General features: G+C 41.1%; 1 protein-coding gene across 1 annotated transcript in view; it reads right to left on the minus strand.

Annotated features, from left to right (window-relative positions):
* Window positions 1-23,731, minus strand: part of colgalt2 (collagen beta(1-O)galactosyltransferase 2) — a 60,283-nt gene that overhangs the window by 35,898 nt on the left and 654 nt on the right. The gene's annotated exons all lie outside the window — the stretch shown is intronic.

Genomic DNA, 23,731 nt, shown 5'->3' on the forward strand with positions numbered 1-23,731 from the left:
CCTTCAACATCATTTAATAACAAATGCTCTTAAACGCTGGAGTTAATGTAGAACTGCTGATTCACCCTTTAACTGTGAAGACCAGCGCAGACGGCTGGTCACCATAGCAACACAGACAACAATCTCACCTAGCTAGTAGCTAACAAAAGGGCAAAGACAAAGATTTAAGACAAATATGGATCGTTTTTAGACAAACAGGCTTTTTTGCATTTATAGTCACTCCAGCTGGTTTCCTGATATGTTTAATCTGCAACGAGACTGAAATGTCGCGAGGCTGAAGTCAGTTTCTCAATCGCCAGCTTCTTGTCTGAATTCTCCCATTCCACCTTAAATGGTAGAGCAGTTATTCTCTGGCGTCTCAGTCACCATTTAAGGTGTGACTGGAAAAGTTGAATGAGAAGCGACTTCAGCCTCGTAAAAAGTCGAATGTTGACAGACATTTTACAAGAAGCTCTTCTTAATATGAGGAAAGGTTTCCTGCTGGAGATGTGAGAAAAGCGGATGGTTTCATGATACGTTTATTCTACAGCGAGAAACTGTCCAACACTAAAAATTCATAAAGCTGTAGTCAGTTTCTCATTTGAATGTTCCCATTCCACCTTAAACGGTTCAGCAGTTGCATTCTGATGCCTCAGGCACTATTTAAGGTGGAATGGGAAAATTCGAACATGAAGCTGGAGAACGAGAAGCGACTTTAGCCTCATGAGAAATTTAATGTTTTACAAGAAACTGCTCTACTTTTGTGGAAAAGTTTCCTGCTGGAGATGCGAGAAATGCAGCTATAGCTGAGCTGAAGCTTAAAGCAGAGCAAAGAGAGTCTGCGTTTTGGTTTGTTACATTTTTTAGCCTATATTAGTACATCAGCATATATTGAGACACATTTACAGCCAAGATGGCAAAAGAGACAGTTCGAAGTACTTCTTCACTTTTGGACTCGACCTAACAAGTAGTGGATGCTAGCCAGTTAGCATTGTGCAAACAGACTTTCAGTTATCAGCCTTGTTTCTACACTCACTGTCCATTTTATCAGCTCCTCTTACTGTATAGCTGCACTCTGTAGTTCTACAGTTACAGACTGTAGTCCATCTGTTTCTCTGATACTCTGTTCCCCTGTTCTTCAGTGGTCAGGACCCCCATGGACCCTCACAGAGCAGGTACTATTTGGGTGGTGGATCATTCTCAGCACTGCAGTAACACTGACGTGGTGGTGGTGGTGGTGTGTTAGTGGGTGTTGCGCTGGTCTGAGTGGATAAGACAGTAAAAGAAAATCCAACCAACAGCATCCTGTGGGCAGCGTCCTGTGACCACTGATGAAGGACTAGAGAATGACCAACACAAACCACGCAGCAGCAGATGAGCTGTCGTCTCTGACTTTACATCTTTACGTCGTTTTTATGTTGCACCTTCATGCCGAAGCAAATTCCTAGTCTGTGAATCCTGTTCATTGACAATGGCAATAAAACTTCTTGTTCTGATTCTTCTGATTCTGATCTACAAGGTGGACCGACAAGGTAGGAGTGTCTAATAGAGTGGACAGTGAGTGGACACAGTGTTTAAAAAGTCCAGCAGCACTGTTGTGTCTGATCCACTCATACCAGCACAACACACACTAAGACACCACCACCACATCAGTGTTACTGTAGTACTGACCCAAATAGTACCTGCTCTGTGGAGGTCCATGGGGTTCCTGACCACTGAAGAACAGGGTAACAAAGTATGCAGACAAAGTCTATTTGGTTGGAGACAATTGTGTAATGAGTTGGGCATTTAATTTTTCTTGGCTTTTGCTAATTTTCTGTGAAGAACATATTAAATGGTGCCTTCACTCTGTTCACCCCCCACAGATTTATATTACACATAAAGTGTTGGGCTGAACCCACAGTGAATAAAAGAGGTGCTCTGTCCTTCACTCTGTTCTCCGCCTACATGGCCTGCTGTGAGTGTGTGAGGGTGGACAACATGGACAGGCTGCTGACTGGCTACAGCTGCTAAAGGTAAACCCTACCCTGGACACTTGTGACATTTTAAACATCTGGTATTTTTACATACATTGTTTTAAATTGTTTTGTATTGATTTAAACAAACAATAATGTGGTGGGTCAACCAGACCACTGAGTAACAAACACATCCACAGCATTAAAGATTAAAGCAAGTACAGATTGTCTAGAAATCGGGTAACTAATCTTTATTTAAGAAAATTTTACTTGACAGGATACTATTTTTTTTGCAGTGTTCTAAAGGAAACTGATTAACTGGAAAGCCTAAGCCAATTCCCATTAGAAAGCAAAACTGTTATGGTTTTGAATGGTCCTTTTCCAGCAGGGTAGTCCTGTAGCTCCTTGAAAAAACAACATAAGCAAACTTATGTCTTAGCAGATTGGCTACATTTAAGGTAAGAGGGAATGTAGCTTTTTCCGCACTTTAACGTGAACTGTTTACTGCTAATGCTTTCCAGCAGGCCACACGCTGCTTTATTACCTGCTACTGTACTGTAATAACATCAGTCTAACCTGCAGTCTAACACCAACATCACCATGCTGATATGAGATGTTTAGTGTCTGAACTGCACCAAAAGTATCCAGACAGCACTTCTAATGAGAATTCAGCTACTTTTTAAGGTAGCGGTTGGTTAGTGTAATGGTTAACACCTCTGCCTTCTATGCTGTAGACTAGGGTTCAATCCCTGACCTGGGTAAGCACCCTACACTATACCAATAAGAGTCCTTGGGCAAGACTCCTAACACTGCCTTTGCCTACTTGTGTAAAAATGATCAAAACTCTAAGACGCTCTGGATAAGAGCGTCGGCTAAATGCCATAAATGTGAACTCATTGGTCACATAGGTGTTAAAATGCACACCCACAGCATCTCCATAGAGATAAAGCATTGCAAACAGAATGCCATACTCTGGACTCTCTCTGGTCACCATACCCAATGCCAAGTGTCAGCTAGAGGGGTATAAAGCCCCCCAGCATTGGGCTGTGGAGCGGTGATGTGACGGAGCTCCATCCAATACATTGATGCATCATTCATCAGTACATAACCTCACTAAAGCTTTTGTGGGTGAATGCAATCAAATCCTCACAGCAGCGTTCCAACATCTAATGTAATGACTTCCCAGAAGAGTAGAGGCTTGGTGTGAGTGAGGGTGGGTGAGGAGTGAGAGTGTTAATATTTATTAGTGTATGTTTCCAGCAGGTTTGGAGGAAGAGGGTCTTGAGAATGTAAAGCTCCCGCTAAGATGTTTGACCCTCTCTCTCTCTCTCTCTCTCTCTCTGAAGTTTACTGTCAAACTCATTATCTCTTGCCCTAAAGCGCTCTTCTGCTCTCCACGTGTCTTTATGGATAGCATCTGGACACCATATGGTACACACACACACGCGCACACACGCACACATACACACACTTTACCAAAACCTCAACACACTGCCCATCACACGACTAACAGTTACTTTAGGGCCAAGGGTTAACCTTTTAACCTGCCAGAGATGAAAGATGTTAAATGCTGGTCAAAAAAGTAAACAAAACAAACCATATACTTTATGGTCAAACTGTGAACTTGAAATAAGATTTTCCAGGTGAAAAGTTGGTATTTGTACCTTTTCATAACCGAATGTTTTAAAACAGAACAGTAGAATAAAGTCCTGGAGGCGAGGTAAAGAGATGTACCCTTGAGGGTCCCAGTGCTGTCACCTCACAGCGAGGAGGGCCTGGGTTCGATTCCCCGGCCGGGTGACCCCCTCTGTGTGGAGTTTGCATGTTCGCCCCATGTCTGTGTGGGTTTCCTCCCACAGTCCAAAGACATGTAGTCAGTCCAACTGGACATGCTACACTGCCCCTGTGTGTGAGTGTTTTTTGCAAGCTTGGTTGAATGTGTTCACACACAGTGAGTTTGAGTTAAAATAAGGCTAATATACATTGGCCAAAAAATCATTCCTAGTTTACTTATTTCCTCCATTATGTTCCACAGCCTTCTCTATCATTTTGGAATGATCTAATCTAATGATCTTCTTCATTCTGGACGGATCTAATGTTTCATTTTTAGCAGCTTCCTACAAATTATTTGATGTATCTGCAACAAAATTGCTTCAAAACTCTGATTCCAAACATTTAGGCTGTAGTATACCTGTGAACTGTTCATTTGTTTAGGCATGGCTTCAATTTTCTCTGACACAAAGGCTCTGTTGTTTTACGCTGAGGGGGAAACGCTGACAGCCTGCAGCTTTAATACCCAGTAAAAGGCAGGGTTTGATGTTGAAGAGACGAATGATTGGTCTGGTCATTTTGAGGTGCTCTAATGAAGGCCTGGTGCCATCTACACCATTTTACTGTGTGCGTGTCTGGGGTGGAGCATCCCTTTTCAGGACGTGGCAGCGAGGGACAGAAATCGGATAAAGCCTACTGTATCCAAACATGTGCAATTTTAAATGCAACCACAGTGATACTGCAGTCAAAAAATCTGAGCAACCACGCATTAATTTTATGTCCCACCAAAGTCATGCGTCATACCCATATTAGGACCTCCTGGTCAAAGCTGGTTTTCTCCATCACAGAAATGAATGATGTTATTGAAAATCATCATTGTGGTCTGTAGTGAACTAAAATGCACCAAAGCCAAAGACAAACTACAATTGGTCATGTGCACATTTAAATCATGGGATCCTCTGAATTACAAGGTTCATCAGCAGTGAAAATATAAATACTGCTACATACATGCTATAAGCAAGCTAACGCCCCTGCACAATGATGTGACGTTACATGAAAGCAGGCCTACCATTAAACCATTAACTCTATACTCTATGTTATATACCAACACCAGCTAGTCAAACTGTAGCCGAAAACTGCCAAAGCTACTAAGCTACCACTTTTACAAAGCTTGCTGGTGTGTTTGAGGTGCTTTGTTGTGGTTGTCAGTCTTATGATGTCAATTAATTGTGCAGCAGTGTAAGCTGGGATCCTGTGATGTTCAGCCGGTAAGATGGTTTATGCACATTTGTGCTAGTCTGGTGCCGGTTAAGCTGCTTTAACAAGCTAAACCACTGTAAGACCACCACTAGATCAGCACAAACCTGCATAAAACAGCTAAACCAGTACCAGACCAGCTAAACCAACAACAGGACAACCAAACCAGCAGCAGTCCAGCACTAGGCCAGCTAAACCAGCACCAGACTAGCTAAACCAGCACTAGTCCAGCACTACTCCAGCACTACAACAGCTAAACCAACACTAGTCCAGCACTATATCAGCTAAACCAGTACCAGATCAGCTAAACCAGAACCAGTCCAGCACTAGATCAGCTAAACCAACACTAGTCCAGCACTATATCAGCTAAACCAGCACTAGATCAGCTAAACCAACACTAGTCCAGCACTATATCAGCTAAACCAGTACCAGATCAGCTAAACCAGAACCAGTCCAGCACTAGATCAGCTAAACCAACACTAGTCCAGCACTATATCAGCTAAACCAGCACTAGATCAGCTAAACCAACACTAGTCTAGCACTAGATCAGATAAACCAGCACCAGACTAGCACTAGATCAGCTAAACCAGCACCAGACCAACTAAACCAGCTCTAGTTCGGTACTAGATCAGCTAAACCACCATAAATCCAGCTAAACCAACATGAGTCCAGCACTAGATCAGCTAAACCAATACTAGTTCAGCACTAGATCAGCTAAACCAGCACCAGACCAGCTAAACCAGCAGTAGATCAGCTAAACCAGCACCAGATCAGCTAAACCAGCACTAGTCCAGCACTAGATCAGATAAACCAGCACCAGACCAGCACTAGATCAGCTAAACCAGTACCAGACCAACTAAACCAGCTCTAGTTCGGCACTAGATCAGCTAAACCACCATAAATCCAGCTAAACCAACATGAGTCCAGCACTAGATCAGCTAAACCAATACTAGTTCAGCACTAGATCAGCTAAACCAGCACCAGACCAGCTAAACCAGCAGTAGATCAGCTAAACCAGCACCAGATCAGCTAAACCAGCACTAGTCCAGCACTAGATCAGATAAACCAGCACCAGACCAGCACTAGATCAGCTAAACCAGCTCTAGTTCGGCACTAGATCAGCTAAACCACCATAAATCCAGCTAAACCGGCACTGGAGCAACTAAATCAGCATTAGTCCAGCACTACATAAGCTAAACCAGTACTTGTCCAGCACTAGATCAGCTACATCAGCACCAGTCCAGCACTATACCAGCTAAACCAGCACTAGACCAGCACTAGACCAGCACTAGACCAGCTAAACCAGCACCAGACAAGCACTAGAACAGCTAAACCAGAACCAGACCAGCACTGGACCAGATAAAATAAACACTAGACCAACTAAACCAACACTAGATCAGCTAAACCATCACCAGACCAGCAGTTTTTTTGAGCAGGGTGGGTTAACTTGCCTTGCAGCACACCTTCTCTCATTCACCTGTGCAAAAGGTACAGCACATTTTTATATTTTACTTTTTTAATTTTTTTTCAAATATCTTAAAATCTTTTTTTAATCTTAAATTTAGCAGAAATGCCATTTATTTATTTTTTCCTGAAGAAAATACACAAAGCACGTCACATGGCGGGGGATTTCAAACTTTTGCATGTGACTGTATAATGTATTTTTTAAGGAGCACAGGCCTCAGTGTAGCGTTAACCCTGCCAGGTTGGTTGTGTATGTGCGTGTGCTGACGTGGCTGTCTTTAGGTTGAGGATGAGGGGGGAGCTCATAAAATCTGCAGTCAAATTCCACATGACCACTCGTGTGGTCAACACAAATCACCTCACACACACACGCACACACACACACACACACATACCGCTATTCCCTTGCTTGTCATTCAGTAATGTTCACACACCAACACCGTTTTTAAAAACTTAATGTTGATCTTTTCTCCTCTCTAAGTTCCACTCTACACACCTGCCTACATTTCTGCACACTGTAAACCATGAAAGCAGCAAAACGTAAGATTTTTGAAAGAGGTACTGATTTAGGATGAAAAAAGAGGTTAAAATATGGTGTGTGCTACACTGTAAATCCTGAAATAATCATTTAAAGTCAGAGGCGTCTTTTTCCCCCCACATTTTTCGGACCACATCATACATCTAATGTCACACACACAGCCTCAGAAACAGCCATTTCAATGTTTAGGTCTTCACACATCAGCATTAGACTGAGGAAGATGTGATGACACAGGAGATAATTCACTCACATCCTTGGAAGATTCACCAATTTTAGACTGAATTCTCTTTGAATGGCAATCATGAGATTCATCCATTCAAAGTGCGGGCCCGATGCACAACCCATGTTACAAAATGTTTTTCCACATGTTGGGTGCAATTACATATTTCCACCAGAGAGGTCTCCCAATCCCCAAAACTTACAAAGTGCAGCTTTTAAAAAAGGCTTATTAATAGATTTTATTATCTATATTAGCATTGGTGTCACTAGGGATGCATTGATTATGAATGTTTATGGCATATTTCAATTTCTTTTTAAACCCAAAGCTCACACTGAGTGCGTTTACATGCTCTCAACAATCCGATCACAATCGAATTCCTGTAGTTATTTGATCGTTCAAATGGCAATGTAAACACCACACTCTGATCTAGAAATCTGATTAGGGAATCTGATAAAGAGGCTGGATTTTAGCTCAGTAATCAGATTTCTATTATTATGATTATGACTATTATTAGTAGTAGTAGTAACTATTGTTATTATTATTATTATTTTATATGAATTTTATTGATTTTATTTTAATATTTTATTGCAACTGGTTTATTTGACGTTACATTTTGTATTTATCTGTTCTAGTAAATAACTTGATTTTTCTATATTTACTTCATTTTAACACATTTTCGTTTGTTTCAGTTGGCAAATTTCATTTGAACTTTTTCAGTCCCTTGTAATGTGATTGGCTACATTGTAAATGAGGGTCATCCTCAATGTACTTCATTACCATACAGACCAAAGACTATAAAAGCTCCTGAAACATCCTTGGACATATAGTTGCATGAACCCTGGTTAATTCATATGTTTGTTGATGTTCTCAATGAAAATAATCTAACACATTCTCTACGCAAGGGGTGTCCAATCCTGGTCCTGCTCAGAGTTTGGGTCCAAAACACCTGGCTCTAACATTCAGAGGTCCATGAAGGCCTACACTGAAAGGCTCTTTGGGTTCTTCTATGCCAATGCTCCAGAAAGCACTTTTTGGCGCCTCATTTTCACGAATGCAGGGAAAATACAACGTTGGCCTGATGCCCACTTATTTAAATATAGCATTATAAGCTAGAATACTGAACCGTCTGCCAAACTGCAGTTTTGAAAAGGTGTTGAATTTTCGATACACTGTGAAATGCCTTGCTACTGTGTATAGCCTAATATTGCTGCTAAGGGTTTTGTGCTCCTGTGGCTTAAAAAGCAGCCTCTGTTTGCTCTCCTGCATTTGTTTCACAGTGATGCGTTCTGCAGAATATTCGACTGAATTGTGGTCTGTTTCACCTCCAGGTTAGTGTGTATGAGATCAGCATGGGCACATCTCATGATCACATTTGCACACACTGGCAAGGATGGCTTCTTCCATCTAAACGCGTTTGTTTTTGAAGGTTTTGCACTAAATCACTGCAGTCACTGGTCCCATGCGACACAGACAGAGTTTACCACATCCCTTATCCTTTTATTCTTCCTCCCTCATTTTTACAGGTTAAAGCGAAAGTTTTTCCTCCTATCCCATATGTGGAGATGTTTGGGGTCTGAAGTTTGCTTTTGAAGTAAGTTAGTTAGTGTGGCACTGCAGCTAAATACTCCCAGTTAAATTACATGTTTTGTGGATATAAAAAAAAACAAAATGTGGCAAAATAAAATTTCACGATATTTGACTTTTCATGACATGCAACTTATTTGACAATATTTAATATTCTTTCTTTTATTAACAAGTTAGAATCAGATAAAATTCACCATCTAAACAGTACTTTCACATTTTAATAAAGGCTGTGGAAAACAGAAAACTAAAAAAGAACACGCCTGGAATTACGTGTCACTCGTCCCTCCAGCAAGGACTCCAATTCCCATAACCCCTTGGATGATCACGTGACTCTGTCTCCTCAACACTCAAGCTGTCCGAGATCAGCCTCGCCTAAATACTGATTATTTTCACATGTTCTGTTAACCATGTGATTTGTTTAGTTAGCTTTACAAGCCTGGGCTTTAGCTTAGATCAGGGGTCAGAAAGCCAAATGTTGAGAAGAGCCATTTTAACCTTTCAACAATAATCAAACCACCTTGGCTGTAAATATGTCTCAGTATGTGCTGATGTACTAGTACAGGCTAAACGTATAGAGCATAAACGAAAACACAGACTTGCTTTGCTCTGCTTTAAGCTTTAGCTCAGCTACAGCTGCTTTTCTCGCATCTCCAGCAGGAAACTTTTCCTCAAAAGTAGAACAGTTTCTTGTAAAACGTCTCTCGACAGTCGACTTTTTACGAGGCTGAAGTTGTTTCTCATTCGCCAGCTTCTCATTCGAGTTTTCCTGCTCCACCCTAAATGGCACCAGAATGTAATTGCTGCACCATTTAAGGCAGAACGGGAAAAATCGAACGAGAAGCGACTTTGGCTTCTTTAGCTACTAGCTAGGCGAGACTGTTGTATTATTTTACTGTAAAGGAGGATTATTTTATTTGTACCTACTAATCTAGTTATGCCATGGAGCCACAACAGAGCAGTAAAAGTGGCGTATGTTGCCGACCCCTGGTTTAGACACTGCGAGGTATTATGAATCTAACAATAAGGGCAGCATGGAGCTTCTCTCATACATTGATAGGAAACACAGCAGCACACAGAAAGCCCCAAGCCCACATGCTGATCCTTATTACTGACCAAAGTGGACACACTCTCAGCCTGACTACTTTGGGGGCAGATCTTAATTAGTTAAAGGGGACACTGTTGTTTATGGCCTATCCAAGCTCTTCAGCTTTTTATATGTGTTTCATAAGAATGCTTATGAAAAACAGAGGCATGAACATGGTCTGACCGTCCTCTCCTCCCCACATTCTGAGTCTCGAATCGATCTCTCTCTCACCCTCTCTCACTCTCTCTCACCCTCTCTCTCTCTCACTCTCTCTCACCCTCTCTCTCTCTCTCACTCTCTCTCTCACCATCTCTCTCTCTCTCTCTCACCCTCTCTCTTGAATGCCACGGTCATTGTTCCTGCGCAGCTGTAGACAGGCATGCATGACTAACGTTTATTCAACAATAATTTATGGCTCAAGAGAGATGTGTCATAGAACAAAATGACAGAACATCCCCAGTTTAAGGGGCTCATTTTCTACATTTATTTGTTTTTAATTCTTTCCCTCGAGAGCCACTTGATGTTTGTGTGGTTTTATAAACTGTCATAACTCAGAGTCTACGACAGGTTTCCTGCACTTCCCTAGAATTAAACACTTTTTCATTAGACTGCCTTTAAGACTGATTAATGTATAAGAGCTCTGTTGTGATGGGCTGCCCTGTATTGTTTAATCCCAACTGTAAATATGTTGGTTTCTGTGACACAGAAAAGTTCCATTTGAAACAGGCTGTTGCAGCGTAGTGTCAATATGTGGGCTGTATGGACTACAGAGAGAATGTAATAGAAATTTTAACAATGAGTGTTTTTACATGCTCTCAATAATGACCTGAATCAGATTTCTGCCGTTATCCGATTATTCAAATAGTCATGTGAACACCATACTCTGATCTAGAAATCCGATTAAGAAATCTGATGAAGAGGCTGGATTTTAGTTCAGTAATCAAATTTCTCAGTGCATATAAACTTTTACTCTGATTTCTTTCAGATTTCTCAGTGTGCGCATGTGAAAAAACAGACTACGGTACCAGAAAAAAGTGAGCAGTGTCGTCATGAGACGCAGGAAAACACTTTGAGTGATGCTGAGAACAAATACATGCCTGACGAAAAGGATTTAAATATTCTTCATATTCTAAGTGATGTATGTTCATATTTTCAGGTAAAGCAGCGCCATGGTTTAAAAAAATAAAAGGCACGGTATGAAGTTTGAGTTCACGTTACATCTTCTTCTGAGAGTTTATTGGCTGGTTGTAAAGCAGAAATCCGATTACTGTCTGACTCATGTAGACCCAGAGTTTCCCCTTTATCTGATTATCCAAGTGCATATAAACACACTGACTGGATTACTGACAAAGTCAATTTTTGATTACACAATTTTGGAAAACACAAGGCTTAAAATTTACATTACATTTCTATTTTAAAAAAAAAGCATGAGATAGATAAATAGTTTTTTTCCTGGATACGGACACTTTAAAAACAGGACTGTCAAGCAATTTTTTTTATTATTATAAATATATTGTAATTAATGCCATTTATTCAAGGAAAAACTCAGGACTGGAGCATCAGTAGATCTTTCCTAAAACCATCAGCCTTCCTCTTGCTGCTCTGCCTTTTCCTCAAGCAGCCGCAGCCAATGATTTCTATAATCGATCAGTCTATCAACTAACACTGGTTATTCAACTAATCCTAATCAATCTACTGTGTCTCTCGCTTTGCCCAGTCACTGAACCTACCATCACTCAAAGCTCTGTTCAGCAGAGTGGACCCCAGAGACATGATTTTAACCCTTCCTCTTAGAAAAGAAGCCAAACTGAGGTAAAATAGACGATATAGACAAAAGTACGAGGATGCCTATAGGAACTTATATGACATCCCATTCTAAATCTATAGGCATTAATATGGAGTTGGTCCCCCTTTGCAGCTTAACAGCTTCCACTCTTCTGGTAATCTTTCTACAAGATTTTGGAACTAAGGGTTTAGGTCAACCCCTGAAAAACAACCCCATAGCATCATCCCTCCTCCACCAAACTTTACAGCTGGCACAACGCAGTCAGGCAGGTAACGTTCTCCTGGCATTCGCCAAACCCAGACTGGCCCATCAGACTGACAGATAGAGAAGCATGATTCACCACTCCAAAGAATACATTCCCACTGCTCCAGAGTCCAGTGGCATCATGCTTTACACCACTCCATCCAACGCTGGTCATTCTGCTTGGTAAGGCCTGCCTACAGCTGCTCGGCCATGGAAACCAATGCCATGAATGAATTTCCTGAATTCAGTGAGTCCATATAGTGTATCTAGATGGGCAAGCAGCTACCTTGCTAACTTCACCTTTTAGCTTGTTGTCTTCCTCATTCGACAAGTAATATCGGTCACTACACTGTAATGATGATTTGAAGACAGTTACCGCAATATAATATTCAGCAAATATTAGCAACATAGACATTAAGACTTTACTGTTAATTTAAACCTACATGATGATATATTTACTGTATTCCAAAAGAGCAGAATGTTTAGGTGATGCTGCGTTACTCTGCTAAATTTCTGCATTTTATTAATTTTACTTTATTTGTAACCCCACAAAACATCACATTTCTCTTTAATGCAAATACAAGATGATACCTACACTAACACCTACATTTTGTAAATCCTCAAATATCAGAATCAGTGTCTGCACTGATAGATATGCACATAAAAACATCAGAATGTGCCCACAATTCTCATATCTTCCTTTCAGTATTGATCAGTCGTTAACAACGTTAACTTTGCCAATCATTGCAAACCTAATGCTCACCATCTTCTCCTCTAAGCTCTCTGAAGGCCAGTGGCCAGCTGCCTTGATGAGCTGAAGCCCAGATTGGCTCTTTCTCTCTGGGCTTTATAAGCAGGGCCAGGTAGGTGGATGGAGATGATTAGGGCTGGAATGGACACGGCTGCGGGTTTCAATCTGGGTCTGGTTCAGGTTCAGTACAGCACATATTTGTGCTTTGTGGAGAGCCTTGGAGCAGAACAGAGAGCAGGAGAGGATCTGGACTGGAGAAAGGAGAGTTCTCTAAAAACTAAATATTGTGTTTCACTTAGACACACACACTAGACCAGGGGTCGGCAACATGCGGCTCTGGAGATAAAATAAAATAATCCTCCTTTACAGTAAAATAAAGCTCTCCTTCAACACAGTTTAACAATAAATGGTCCTAAACACTGAAGTTAATGTAGAGCTGCTAATTCACCCTTTAACCCTGAAGACCACACTGGAGACAAATTGACTTCTTTACATTTAAAATCACTCCAGTTGGTTTCCGGATCCGTTTAATCTGCGACGAGAAACTGTCGAACACTGAAAAAAAGTTGCACGGCTGATATCAGCTTCTGGATCAAATTGTCCTGTTCCACCTTAAATGGCACAGCAGTTAACGTAGCACATACATGCTAGTGAGCACACACACACACACACACACACACACACACACACACACACACACACACAGGAGGCAGTGAGCACACTTGCCCGGAGTGGTGGGCAGCCCTATCCGCAGTGCCTGGGGGGCAGTTGGGGGTTAGGTGCCTTGCTCAAGGGCACCTCAGTCATGTGCTGTCAGCTATGGGATTCGAACCGGCGACCTTCCGGTCACAGGGCTGGTTCCCTGACACCCAGCCCATGACTGTCCCCATACATTTACAGGAGCAATGGAGTGCATGTTTAGAAGGTTGTGGTTTATTTAAGGTGGAATGGGAAAATTCAAACAAAAATTGGACTTCATTAAATGTTGAGAGACATTTTACAAGCAGCTTTTCTACTTTTATGGAAAAGTTTCCTGCTGGAGATGCGAGAAAAGTGACTATGGCTGAGCTAAAGCTTAAAGCAGAGCAAAGTAAGTCTGCGTTTTCATTTATATTAAATTTTTTACCCTGTACTTGTACGTTAAGACACACTAATGCTAAACATAATTACTCACAGATCCACAGAAATGGCCCAAAATGACTTTCACTTCATCTTTTAAAGCCACAGGATAGGAAATCTGAGGTTTTCTTACAACTGCAGTGATCTGCACATTCAAAACAAATGCACATACAGCACAGGACTCTCTCCCTCTCTCTCTCCCTCTCTCTCTCTCTCTTTCTCTCTGTGAGAGAGAGAGAGATCCAGCAACAATGAGGTAAACATAATTACTCACAGGTCCACAGCTGACATTCAGTCTCTATCTGTGGTTAAACTGTTTAAATCCTCAGTGTTATCCAACATGCCTCTGCATACACACTCAAATACCCAGAATGCCCTTCATTCCAACAAAGGTGACTCACAACCTCTAGGTGAAACATCTGTGCCTGGCCATTGTGGACCGTGAAATTACATTAACGTCACAACGGTGAAGCCCTTGGAATGTGTATGTGGGGTTTATATTCTGACAAGAATGATTGTGGAGTGATTTTACTCCAGTATGAATCTGCAGTGTGTGTAGTTTTACAGTCTGACGGTAATAATTGTGGAGCGATTTTAATCCAGTATGAATCTGCAGTGTGTGTAGTTTTACAGTCTGACTGTAATAATTGTGGAGTGATTTTAATCCAGTATGAATCTGCAGTGTGTGTAGTTTTACAGTCTGACTGTAATAATTGTGGAGTGATTTTAATCCAGTATGAATCTGCAGTGTGTAGTTTTACAGTCTGACTGTAATAATTGTGGAGTGATTTTAATCCAGTATGAATCTGCAGTGTGTGTAGTTTTACGGTCTGACTGTAATAATTGTGGAGTGATTTTAATCCAGTATGAATCTGCAGTGTGTAGTTTTACAGTCTGACTGTAATAATTGTGGAGTGATTTTAATCCAGTATGAATCTGCAGTGTGTAGTTTTACAGTCTGACTGTAATAATTGTGGAGCGATTTTAATCCAGTATGAATCTGCAGCGTGTAGTTTTACAGTCTGATGGTAATAATTGTGGAGTGATTTTAATCCAGTATGAATCTGCACTGTGTGTAGTTTTACAGTCTGACTGTAATAATTGTGGAGTGATTTTAATCCAGTATGAATCTGCAGTGTGTAGTTTTACCGTCTGATGGTAATAATTGTGGAGTGATTTTAATCCAGTATGAATCTGCAGTGTGTGTAGTTTTACCATCTGATGGTAATAATTGTGGAGTGATTTTAATCCAGTATGAATCTGCAGTGTGTGTAGTTTTACAGTCTGACGGTAATAATTGTGGAGTGATTTTAATCCAGTATGAATCTGCAGTGTGTAGTTTTACCGTCTGATGGTAATAATTGTGGAGTGATTTTAATCCAGTATGAATCTGCAGTGTGTGTAGTTTTACTGTCTGATGGTAATAATTGTGGAGTGATTTTAATCCCGTATGAATCTGCAGTGTGTGTAGTTTTACCGTCTGATGGTAATAATTGTGGAGTGATTTTAATCCAGTATGAATCTGCAGTGTGTGTAGTTTTACAGTCTGACTGTAATAATTGTGGAGTGATTTTAATCCAGTATGAATCTGCAGTGTGTGTAGTTTTACAGTCTGACTGTAATAATTGTGGAGTGATTTTATTCCAGTATGAATCTGCAGTGTGTGTAGTTTTACTGTCTGATGGTAATAATTGTGGAGTGATTTTAATCCAGTATGAATCTGCAGTGTGTGTAGTTTTACAGTCTGACGGTAATAATTGTGGAGTGATTTTAATCCAGTATGAATCTTCCAATCCACCTCAAACTAATTAGCATACAGACAAAGCCATGTACCATGTTATTACTGCTATTAAATCTGTGGGAATTAGGAAAATTACACAGATTCTGTATCCTGATCAAAAAAAGCCAATCGCGCAGAATAATATTACAGATCCTCCTCTGGTAAAACTAATCCATGTCCAGCACTGTAGTATGAAACCTTTCAGGAACACACATGGTCTTAATCAGTCTCATCCCTAGTTACTCCAGATCAAACACGTTTGAATCAAACCCATCATGTGCTGTTCTGTGTTACTGGCAGTAAATCAATTGTGATTCAGTGCATCAGTGATTAAAGTTGAGCCTTAGGAGATTCTATCCTGGACTCCAACACACACACACACACACACACACACACACACACACACACACATGTCAATTTTCACATGAAAGTCTGATCTCTGGTAATACAGCAATTCCTAGTGATCCTACATGTTTGTAATTCTGAAATCTCTGTCTCTTTACAGGAACACCTCTCTGTACAGCCACACTTCCTTCCTTCTTTCCTCTCTCTCTCAGCTCTAAGCTCAGTCTGATCTCTTCTCACCATGTCTCTTTCTCTCAAAGCTCTGTCTGATCTCTCTCTGCTTCTCTTTCTCTCTCTCGCTTTATCTCTACAGAGCTCAGTCTAGTCTTCTCTTCAAGTCTAGTTTCTCTGTTTCAAAGCTCATTCAAATCTCTCTCTATACTTCCTCTCTCCCTCTCTCTCTATAGGCTGATCTGTGAGCAGTCTGACCACAGGTGGGTGGTGTGTGTGTGTATATGAGAGAGAGAAAGAGAGAGAGAGAGAGAGAGAGAGAGAGAGAGAGAGAGAGAGAGAGAGAGAGAGAGAGAGAGAGAGAGAGAGAGAGAGAGAGAGAGAGAGAATCAGTGATCAGATACTGCAGTTGAAAGGTTGTGTGCCGTGGTAGTTTGATGGAATGTGGATTGCTAAGCCGCTCACAGTGACCCTGGGTAACTATTAACCCCCCCAAAACCCCCACCTCCACCTCCACCCCCATCTATCCTTTCGTCTAATTCCCAGCATTCTTTAGCAGGGCAGTGAGAGTCTCTCACCTCTCTCTCTCTCTCTTTCTGTTTGTCTGTCTGTCCGTCTCTCTCTCTCTCTGCTGTCTAAACCCTCTGTTTATTCAGCAAACGCTCGAGAGACCCTCTGACACACACACACACACACACACACACACACACACACACACACACACTCTCTGTTTCACTGTTCTGACCTCCGTCCTCTGTTTGTGTTTTTCTTACTCTTAACCCATCTCTCTCCTCCCTCTCTCCCTCTTTTTCCTTCTTTCTATCTCTTATTCTGCCTCTCTTTCCCTCTTTATCACTTTCTCTCCCTCTTCCTTTTCTCTCTCTCTCTCCCTCTCTTCCCTTCTTTCTCTTGCTCCCACTTCTTCCTTCTTTTTGCCTCTCTCCTTCACTCCTTTCCCTCTTCTTCCTTCTTTCTGTCTCTCTCTCTCCTTCTCGCTCCATCTTTTTTTCTGTCTCTTTTCTTCCTTCTTTCTGTCTCTCTATCCCTCTTCTTCCTCTCTCACTCTTCTTCCTTCTTTCTGTCTCTCCTCTCTCACTCGCTCTTATTCCTTCGTTCTGTCTCTCTCCTTCTCTCTCCATCTTTTTTGTCTCTTTTCTTCCTTCTTTCTGCCTCTCGTTCCATCTTCTTCCTTCTCTCCTTCTCTCTAGAGCAAAAAGCCATCCGTACATTACTACGGTTTTCCCACAGTGCAAAATTACTGAAAACACAACCTCGACTGGATTACTGTTTTAATAAAAAGTAGAAAACTCGGCATATTATGATTTAACATGTACACAGAAAAACAAAATGACCAGATGAAGCGAGTAACGTAGATGATCTCATAATAACGGCACATGTTCATGAGACCCACACGCCCTAATGCCCCAGCAGGGTCAGTAATGTGTCTGTGGAGAGGTCTTTGGTCCACTGTACGTTCGTGCTTCAATCGAACCACACCAGACCTTGACTGACCACCGCAGGGATACTACGCTCACTTATTTGGTGCACAACAGGATCTACATTGCTGCATTCTCACCTGCTCTAAAGAACCTTACTCTATCACCCCAGGGCTCCTTTTAATCTAATCAAACCAGCCATGTGTAACAGCAACCCCCCCTAAGTCTAATTTAATCCAAGCAGTTTGTTCCAGAATATTCCACTGGTGGTGCAGTGCTGTACTCAGTGACGTAGGCAGGCCAACAATAAAGTTCAAGTTGAATTTACCTAAAAAATGTAAATGTAACAAATTATGAACTGAAATCGCTTAATTTTTTACTACCTCCCCCTCAGTTTGTTCAGGGCTATTTTCCACCTGCAGGTTAGAGCTCCTGCTGTCACATGTTGTGCTTTGGCTGGGGGATGCTTCGTACTCTCAGACTCCTGACTATGAACAGCTGTGACATCACTGGGTTTAAACTTCTGATCTGTTTCCTGATGATCAAGCAATTAACACACAGTTATAGAAAGATTGAAACATATTGACATGTTTCATACCACACTCTAAAAAATCTTGAACAATTCACTCTCTGTCTGACATCGAGGAGCACGTTGAGCCCCGTCACTGACCTCTTCTTTCTTTATATCATCATTTCTATGCTTTTTGGTGACTGCAACTGTGAGTGGAACGTTCCTTCAAAACTTTTACTGTCGACCGAGACGATATAAACCCATATGTGGATGCCAAAGTCTAAGCAAACTCTGTATTAGACAATAAAAAAGAGCACCTCCTTCCTTTTACTGAACAATCTATACTGTTAAAGCTCTTCTCTGATAATCAACCATTTTGGCTGGGAATGTCTGTGTTTACACATTCTGATCACAAATTAAGACTGAGGTGTTTATGCTCACTCTACTCAACAATCTGATGAAAATCTCTGTTTACATGCTCACTACAAGTAATCAGATCCAAAATTATGTGCATGCGTAGAGAACCGCTTACTGTAGACGTTACCATGACTGTCAGAGTGAGATGAGCAGCAGTGAGCAGTACTTGAGTTTTTAATTGCTTTAAAATGACGTCAGACTCAGGAAAACGTCCTTCACATGTCCTTATTAAAGAAGGCCGAGAGCAAGACGTTGCGTTCTGAGAGACGTAAGCTGGACGTCCGTCCCACCACCATCTTTTAAAGCTCAGAGCATGAACTTCATCTCCTCTGCAGACCAGTTTCTGCTCCACCATGTTGAACGGTATAAATTTCCTTTATGACGCGACGCACAAACGCAGAATGTTCTTAAACTTTCCATTAAGAAGTAAGAAGTAAGAGGCCCCTCACACTCAGCCAAGCTATGGGCATAGGGGAGGTCCTAACCTGCAGGTGAGAATCAGTGATGGATAAATTAAAGCTCAGGAGATAACTTAAGCAATTCAGGTTTATAAGGGAGCACTTTCTTTGAGTAAGCTCAACGTTAATTGTCTTCTTGACCTGACTGAGAACTAAATGTGAGCTAGGAGAGCTAAACAAAGGTAGAGCTCACAAAGGCTATGACTATTTTATATATATATATATATATATATATATATATATATATATATATATATATATACACACACACATATACACAGCAGCTACAGCTGCTTTTCTTGGGAAACGTCTCAGCAAAAGTAGAACAGTTTCTCGTAAAATGTCTCAACATTAGACTTTTACAAGGCTGAAGTCAGCTTTCCGACTTGCCCCCACCAGTGCAAGCACCCTACACTATACCAATAAGAGTCCTTGGGCAAGACTCCTAACACCACCTTGGCCTTCCTGTGTAATATAATCAAATTGTAAGTCGCTCTGGATAAGCGCGTCTGCTAAAATGGCATAAATGTAAATCTAAAATGCCATAAACGGCAGTTTCTCACTGCAGATTAAACGTATCAGGAAACTAACCATTATTGATGTAGTTAGGCAAGATTATTGTCTGTGTTGCTATGGCGACCAGCAGTCTGCACGCCAACCCTCAGGGTTAAAGGGTGAATTAGCAGTTCTACATTAACTCCAGCATTTAAGACCATTTACTGTTAAACTGTTTTGATGGATCAGCAGAGCTTTATTTTACTGTAAAGGAGGATTATTTTATTCTTACCTAATGATCTGATTCAGCTGTGGAGCGACAGGGCAATAAAGGATCTGGCCTAACTAATGAAAGAGCTCAACTTACTTACATATCTATGGAGAAAAACAATCCCTGACTTTCAGTACTTTCTTCCATCTGAAACTGAACAATTCAAACAGGACACTAGTCCTGTAACAGTTGCAGAGGTGAAATACCAGCATGATTCCACTGAAAATAACAAAGTTACAGATGTGTAATTTTGTTTTTGATTTCCAAAAACCATTAGGTCTTCTCTGAAGGCCTAGAAGGCCCTGAGGGCTCCCCTACTATCCACTTTGCAAAGCGTCCACATATGTATTTCCTTTTAATGATATTGTTTGTTGTAAAGTATCATGAGAGTACTTCATTCACCTGGATTTATGCATGAAATCTGCAACGTCCATGTGGTGCTAGCATTGCACGTAGGCTATAGCCTCTTGACGCTAGTCCTCCCCTCTTATCAGATCAAATTAGCACTCCTGCCTACAGAGACAATCCTACACACATCCTGCGCACACACTTACTGACAGAGTAGTACCGCTGACCCACACTGGCATAACAACAGGGTTTATGTAGACTGAACCCAAAACCATAATCCAGCCAACGTCAGCCCTATTCTTTCATTAAAACACCACGCTCTGAAGATAGAGCTAGCTTGAATGCTATTAAATAACCTCAACTTCCAAAGCCAAAGCTGTTTATGGGTAATATTCTGCTCACATTTACAGATCTGCTAGCTTGGGTAGATGAGAGACGGATAGGTGTCTTGCTGTGATCAGCCATGTGTGATTAACTGGCCGTTTTACGTTTGAGTCCGATTATTTAGTTCCTATAATGTGAGACTCTGATAACTGATCAGCCTAATTTGTGAAATGTTCTGATGAATATTTAACACAAAGCTTTACAGTAAAGGGTAACTCCACCATTTGTTCAGATTTTCTGCATAATGAAATGGTTAGGATGTAGGCAAAGTCATTCGGAGTGGTTTGATGTGAAAAGCTCGAGTCAGAAATTACAGTGGTGGTGATGGGAACCAGACATCTGAAGAGTCACCAAGAGCTCCCTCACAAAAAGTTATGGTGATGAATGCACTGTCTGATGCCTGACACATTGTTTTATGATTGTTTTGAAAAAAGTCCTCTGCCTAACATGAATTTTTTTTAAGTCCTATTCATGGCAGAGGGGTGCATGCAGGGCTTTGGAAGGCAAAACAGGCCCCACAAAAATATGTTCTCAGATTTTCTTGTATTTTAATATGATCAACAACACACATGAAAACTCAAATCTCTTTAAAACTCGCAACTGTGTTTTGTCAAGATTTTATTTTTTTAAAATGTATTGTAGAAAATGACATGATTCCTCCCTCATTTCTCTTGCTAATATTCTAATACAGATGTGCAGGTATACAAAACATAATAAAGAGTCTCATGCAATTAGTAAAGAGTTTGGAGGCAAGTGAGTGAATGAGTGAGTAAACAAGTGTGTGACTGAGTGAACAAGCGAATGAATGAGGAAGCATGCAATTGAGTGAACTGGACAAACTGAGAAATAAAATGAAAGCAGCTTGACAAATGGATGCAACTCTTAAACCTCAAACAGTGTTAAAAAGAAGTCTCGTTTGTGTTTTGCCAGATGTTCCCAAGCTATGTCATCGAGCTGTAATTACACATGACATCCAGGTGCACCAAGGGTAGAAGAAAGGCATACCTGTATTGCAACCTGGGTAGAGGTCTACAGGTAGAAATGCACTGCACCCTGCACAGCCTATGTGCACCATATTTAATGTACATGTGCACCTTGTGCACCATAGACACTGCATCTTCAGTTACCTGCTGGTTCGCTCAGGGCTGGGCGCTGTTTTTTGATGTTGGAGAAGGAAAACAGCTTGTGCTGCTGAGCCAGCAAATGCCTTTCATCTCCATTTAACATGCAGTTAAAAGCGGGCAGACACGCGTAAAAACGCGCAGCAGGTCGCCTCATGCTCTGCTGGCTCAAGGCTTTCATTAGAGACAACTTTTTAACAGGATCCCCACTGTGTGCATCAGCAGCTCAGCCTCACTAACAGTACTAACACAGACCAACACCACCACTATTACACCAACAACACCGGCACCACCACAGACAACTGAAGCACCAAAAACACTAATGCTACCACTAACAGCCCCAAAAACAATACCACTGACACTAAAAAGACCAAAAATATCAAAAAACACTAATCACTAACACCAAAGCCACCAACATTAATACAACAGTACTGCCACTAAAACCACCATTATCAAAAACAATAATTGTAACAATAGCGCCACCAACACCAAATCCAACAACAACAGCCCCCAAAACACAAATACCACCACCAATGTCAAAAACACTAATACTTCCAACAGCACCACTGACACCAAAACCCCAACAGTATCAAAAGCACTTACAATAACAAAAGCACCGCAAACACCAAAAACATCACCAGTACCAAAACCATTAATACCACCACTAAAAGCCTCAAAACCATTAATAACACCAAGAACATCCCCAAAAACACTAATATTACCAGCAGCACTGGCACTAAACACCAATATCATCAAAAACAATAATGGTTACAATAGCCCCACTAACACTAAACCACACCAACAATCACACCCTAAACACTAATAACACCAACAATGTCAAAAATAATAACACTACCAACATTACCAAAAACACTAATACCACCAACAGTGGCATTAACATTTCACATCAACAAAAAACATCAAAAATTCTAATACTACAGAGCCACTAATACAACCCAGAGCATCACTAACACCCAAACCAACAACAGAGACAAAAACACTAATAACAATAACATCACCACTAAAACCAAAACCCTCCCACCAGTAAAAAACCCCACCAAAACCATTAACATTATCAGCAGGATCGCTACACCAAAACTACCAACAGGAGCGAAAAACAATAATACCTCCATCACCTAAAAGAATAGCACCACCAACACCTAAAACACTAATACTAACAACAGTACCACCCACACCAAAAGCCCAAAAACACTAATAACAATAACATCACCACTAACACCAAAACAAACAAACAAAAAAAACCCACCAAAACCATTAATATTATCAGCAGGATCGCTAACACCAAAACTACCAACAGGACCACTGACACCAAAAAACACTATCAAAAACACCAATATTTACATTTTACATTTACATTTCTGGCATTTTGCTGACGCTCTTATCCAGAGCGTCTTACAATTTGATCATTTTACACAGGGAGGCCAAGGTGGTGTTAGGAGTCTTGCCCAAGGACCCTTATTGGTGTAGTGTAGGGAGCTTGCCCAGGTAACAACAGCATCACTAACATCAATCAACAGCTGCAAAATGACTAATACCACTAACAATGTCAAAAACACCAACACTACCAACAGCACCACTAACACCAAAACCACCAAGAACCACAAAAACACTGATAGCCCCAAATCCTCTGATACCACCAACAGTACCATTAACGCCAAAACGTCTAACACCACCAACAGCAGCAGCACTAATCTTACCCAGAGTACCACTAACACCAAAACCAACACCAGAGCCAAAAACACTGACACCACTAACAACATCACAAACAGCAAAACACAACCACCAACACCAAAACCACCAACAGCAACGAAAATACTAATACCACCAATAGCACCACCAACACCAAAACCACCAACAGCAACGAAAATACTAATACCACCAATAGCACCACCAACACCAAAACCACCAACAGCAACGAAAATACTAATACCACCAAAAGCACCACCAACACCAAAACCACCAACAGCAACGAAAATACTAATACCACCAATAGCACCACCAACACCAAAACCACCAACAGCAACGAAAATACTAATACCACCAATAGCACCACCAACACCAAAACCACCAACAGCAACGAAAATACTAATACCACCAATAGCACCACCAACACCAAAACCACCAACAGCAACGAAAATACTAATACCACCAAAAGCACCACCAACACCAAAACCACCAACAGCAACGAAAATACTAATACCACCAATAGCACCACCAACACCA

Source organism: Pygocentrus nattereri, chromosome 28, assembly GCF_015220715.1.
Source record: "Pygocentrus nattereri isolate fPygNat1 chromosome 28, fPygNat1.pri, whole genome shotgun sequence".
Classification (NCBI taxonomy): domain Eukaryota; kingdom Metazoa; phylum Chordata; class Actinopteri; order Characiformes; family Serrasalmidae; genus Pygocentrus; species Pygocentrus nattereri.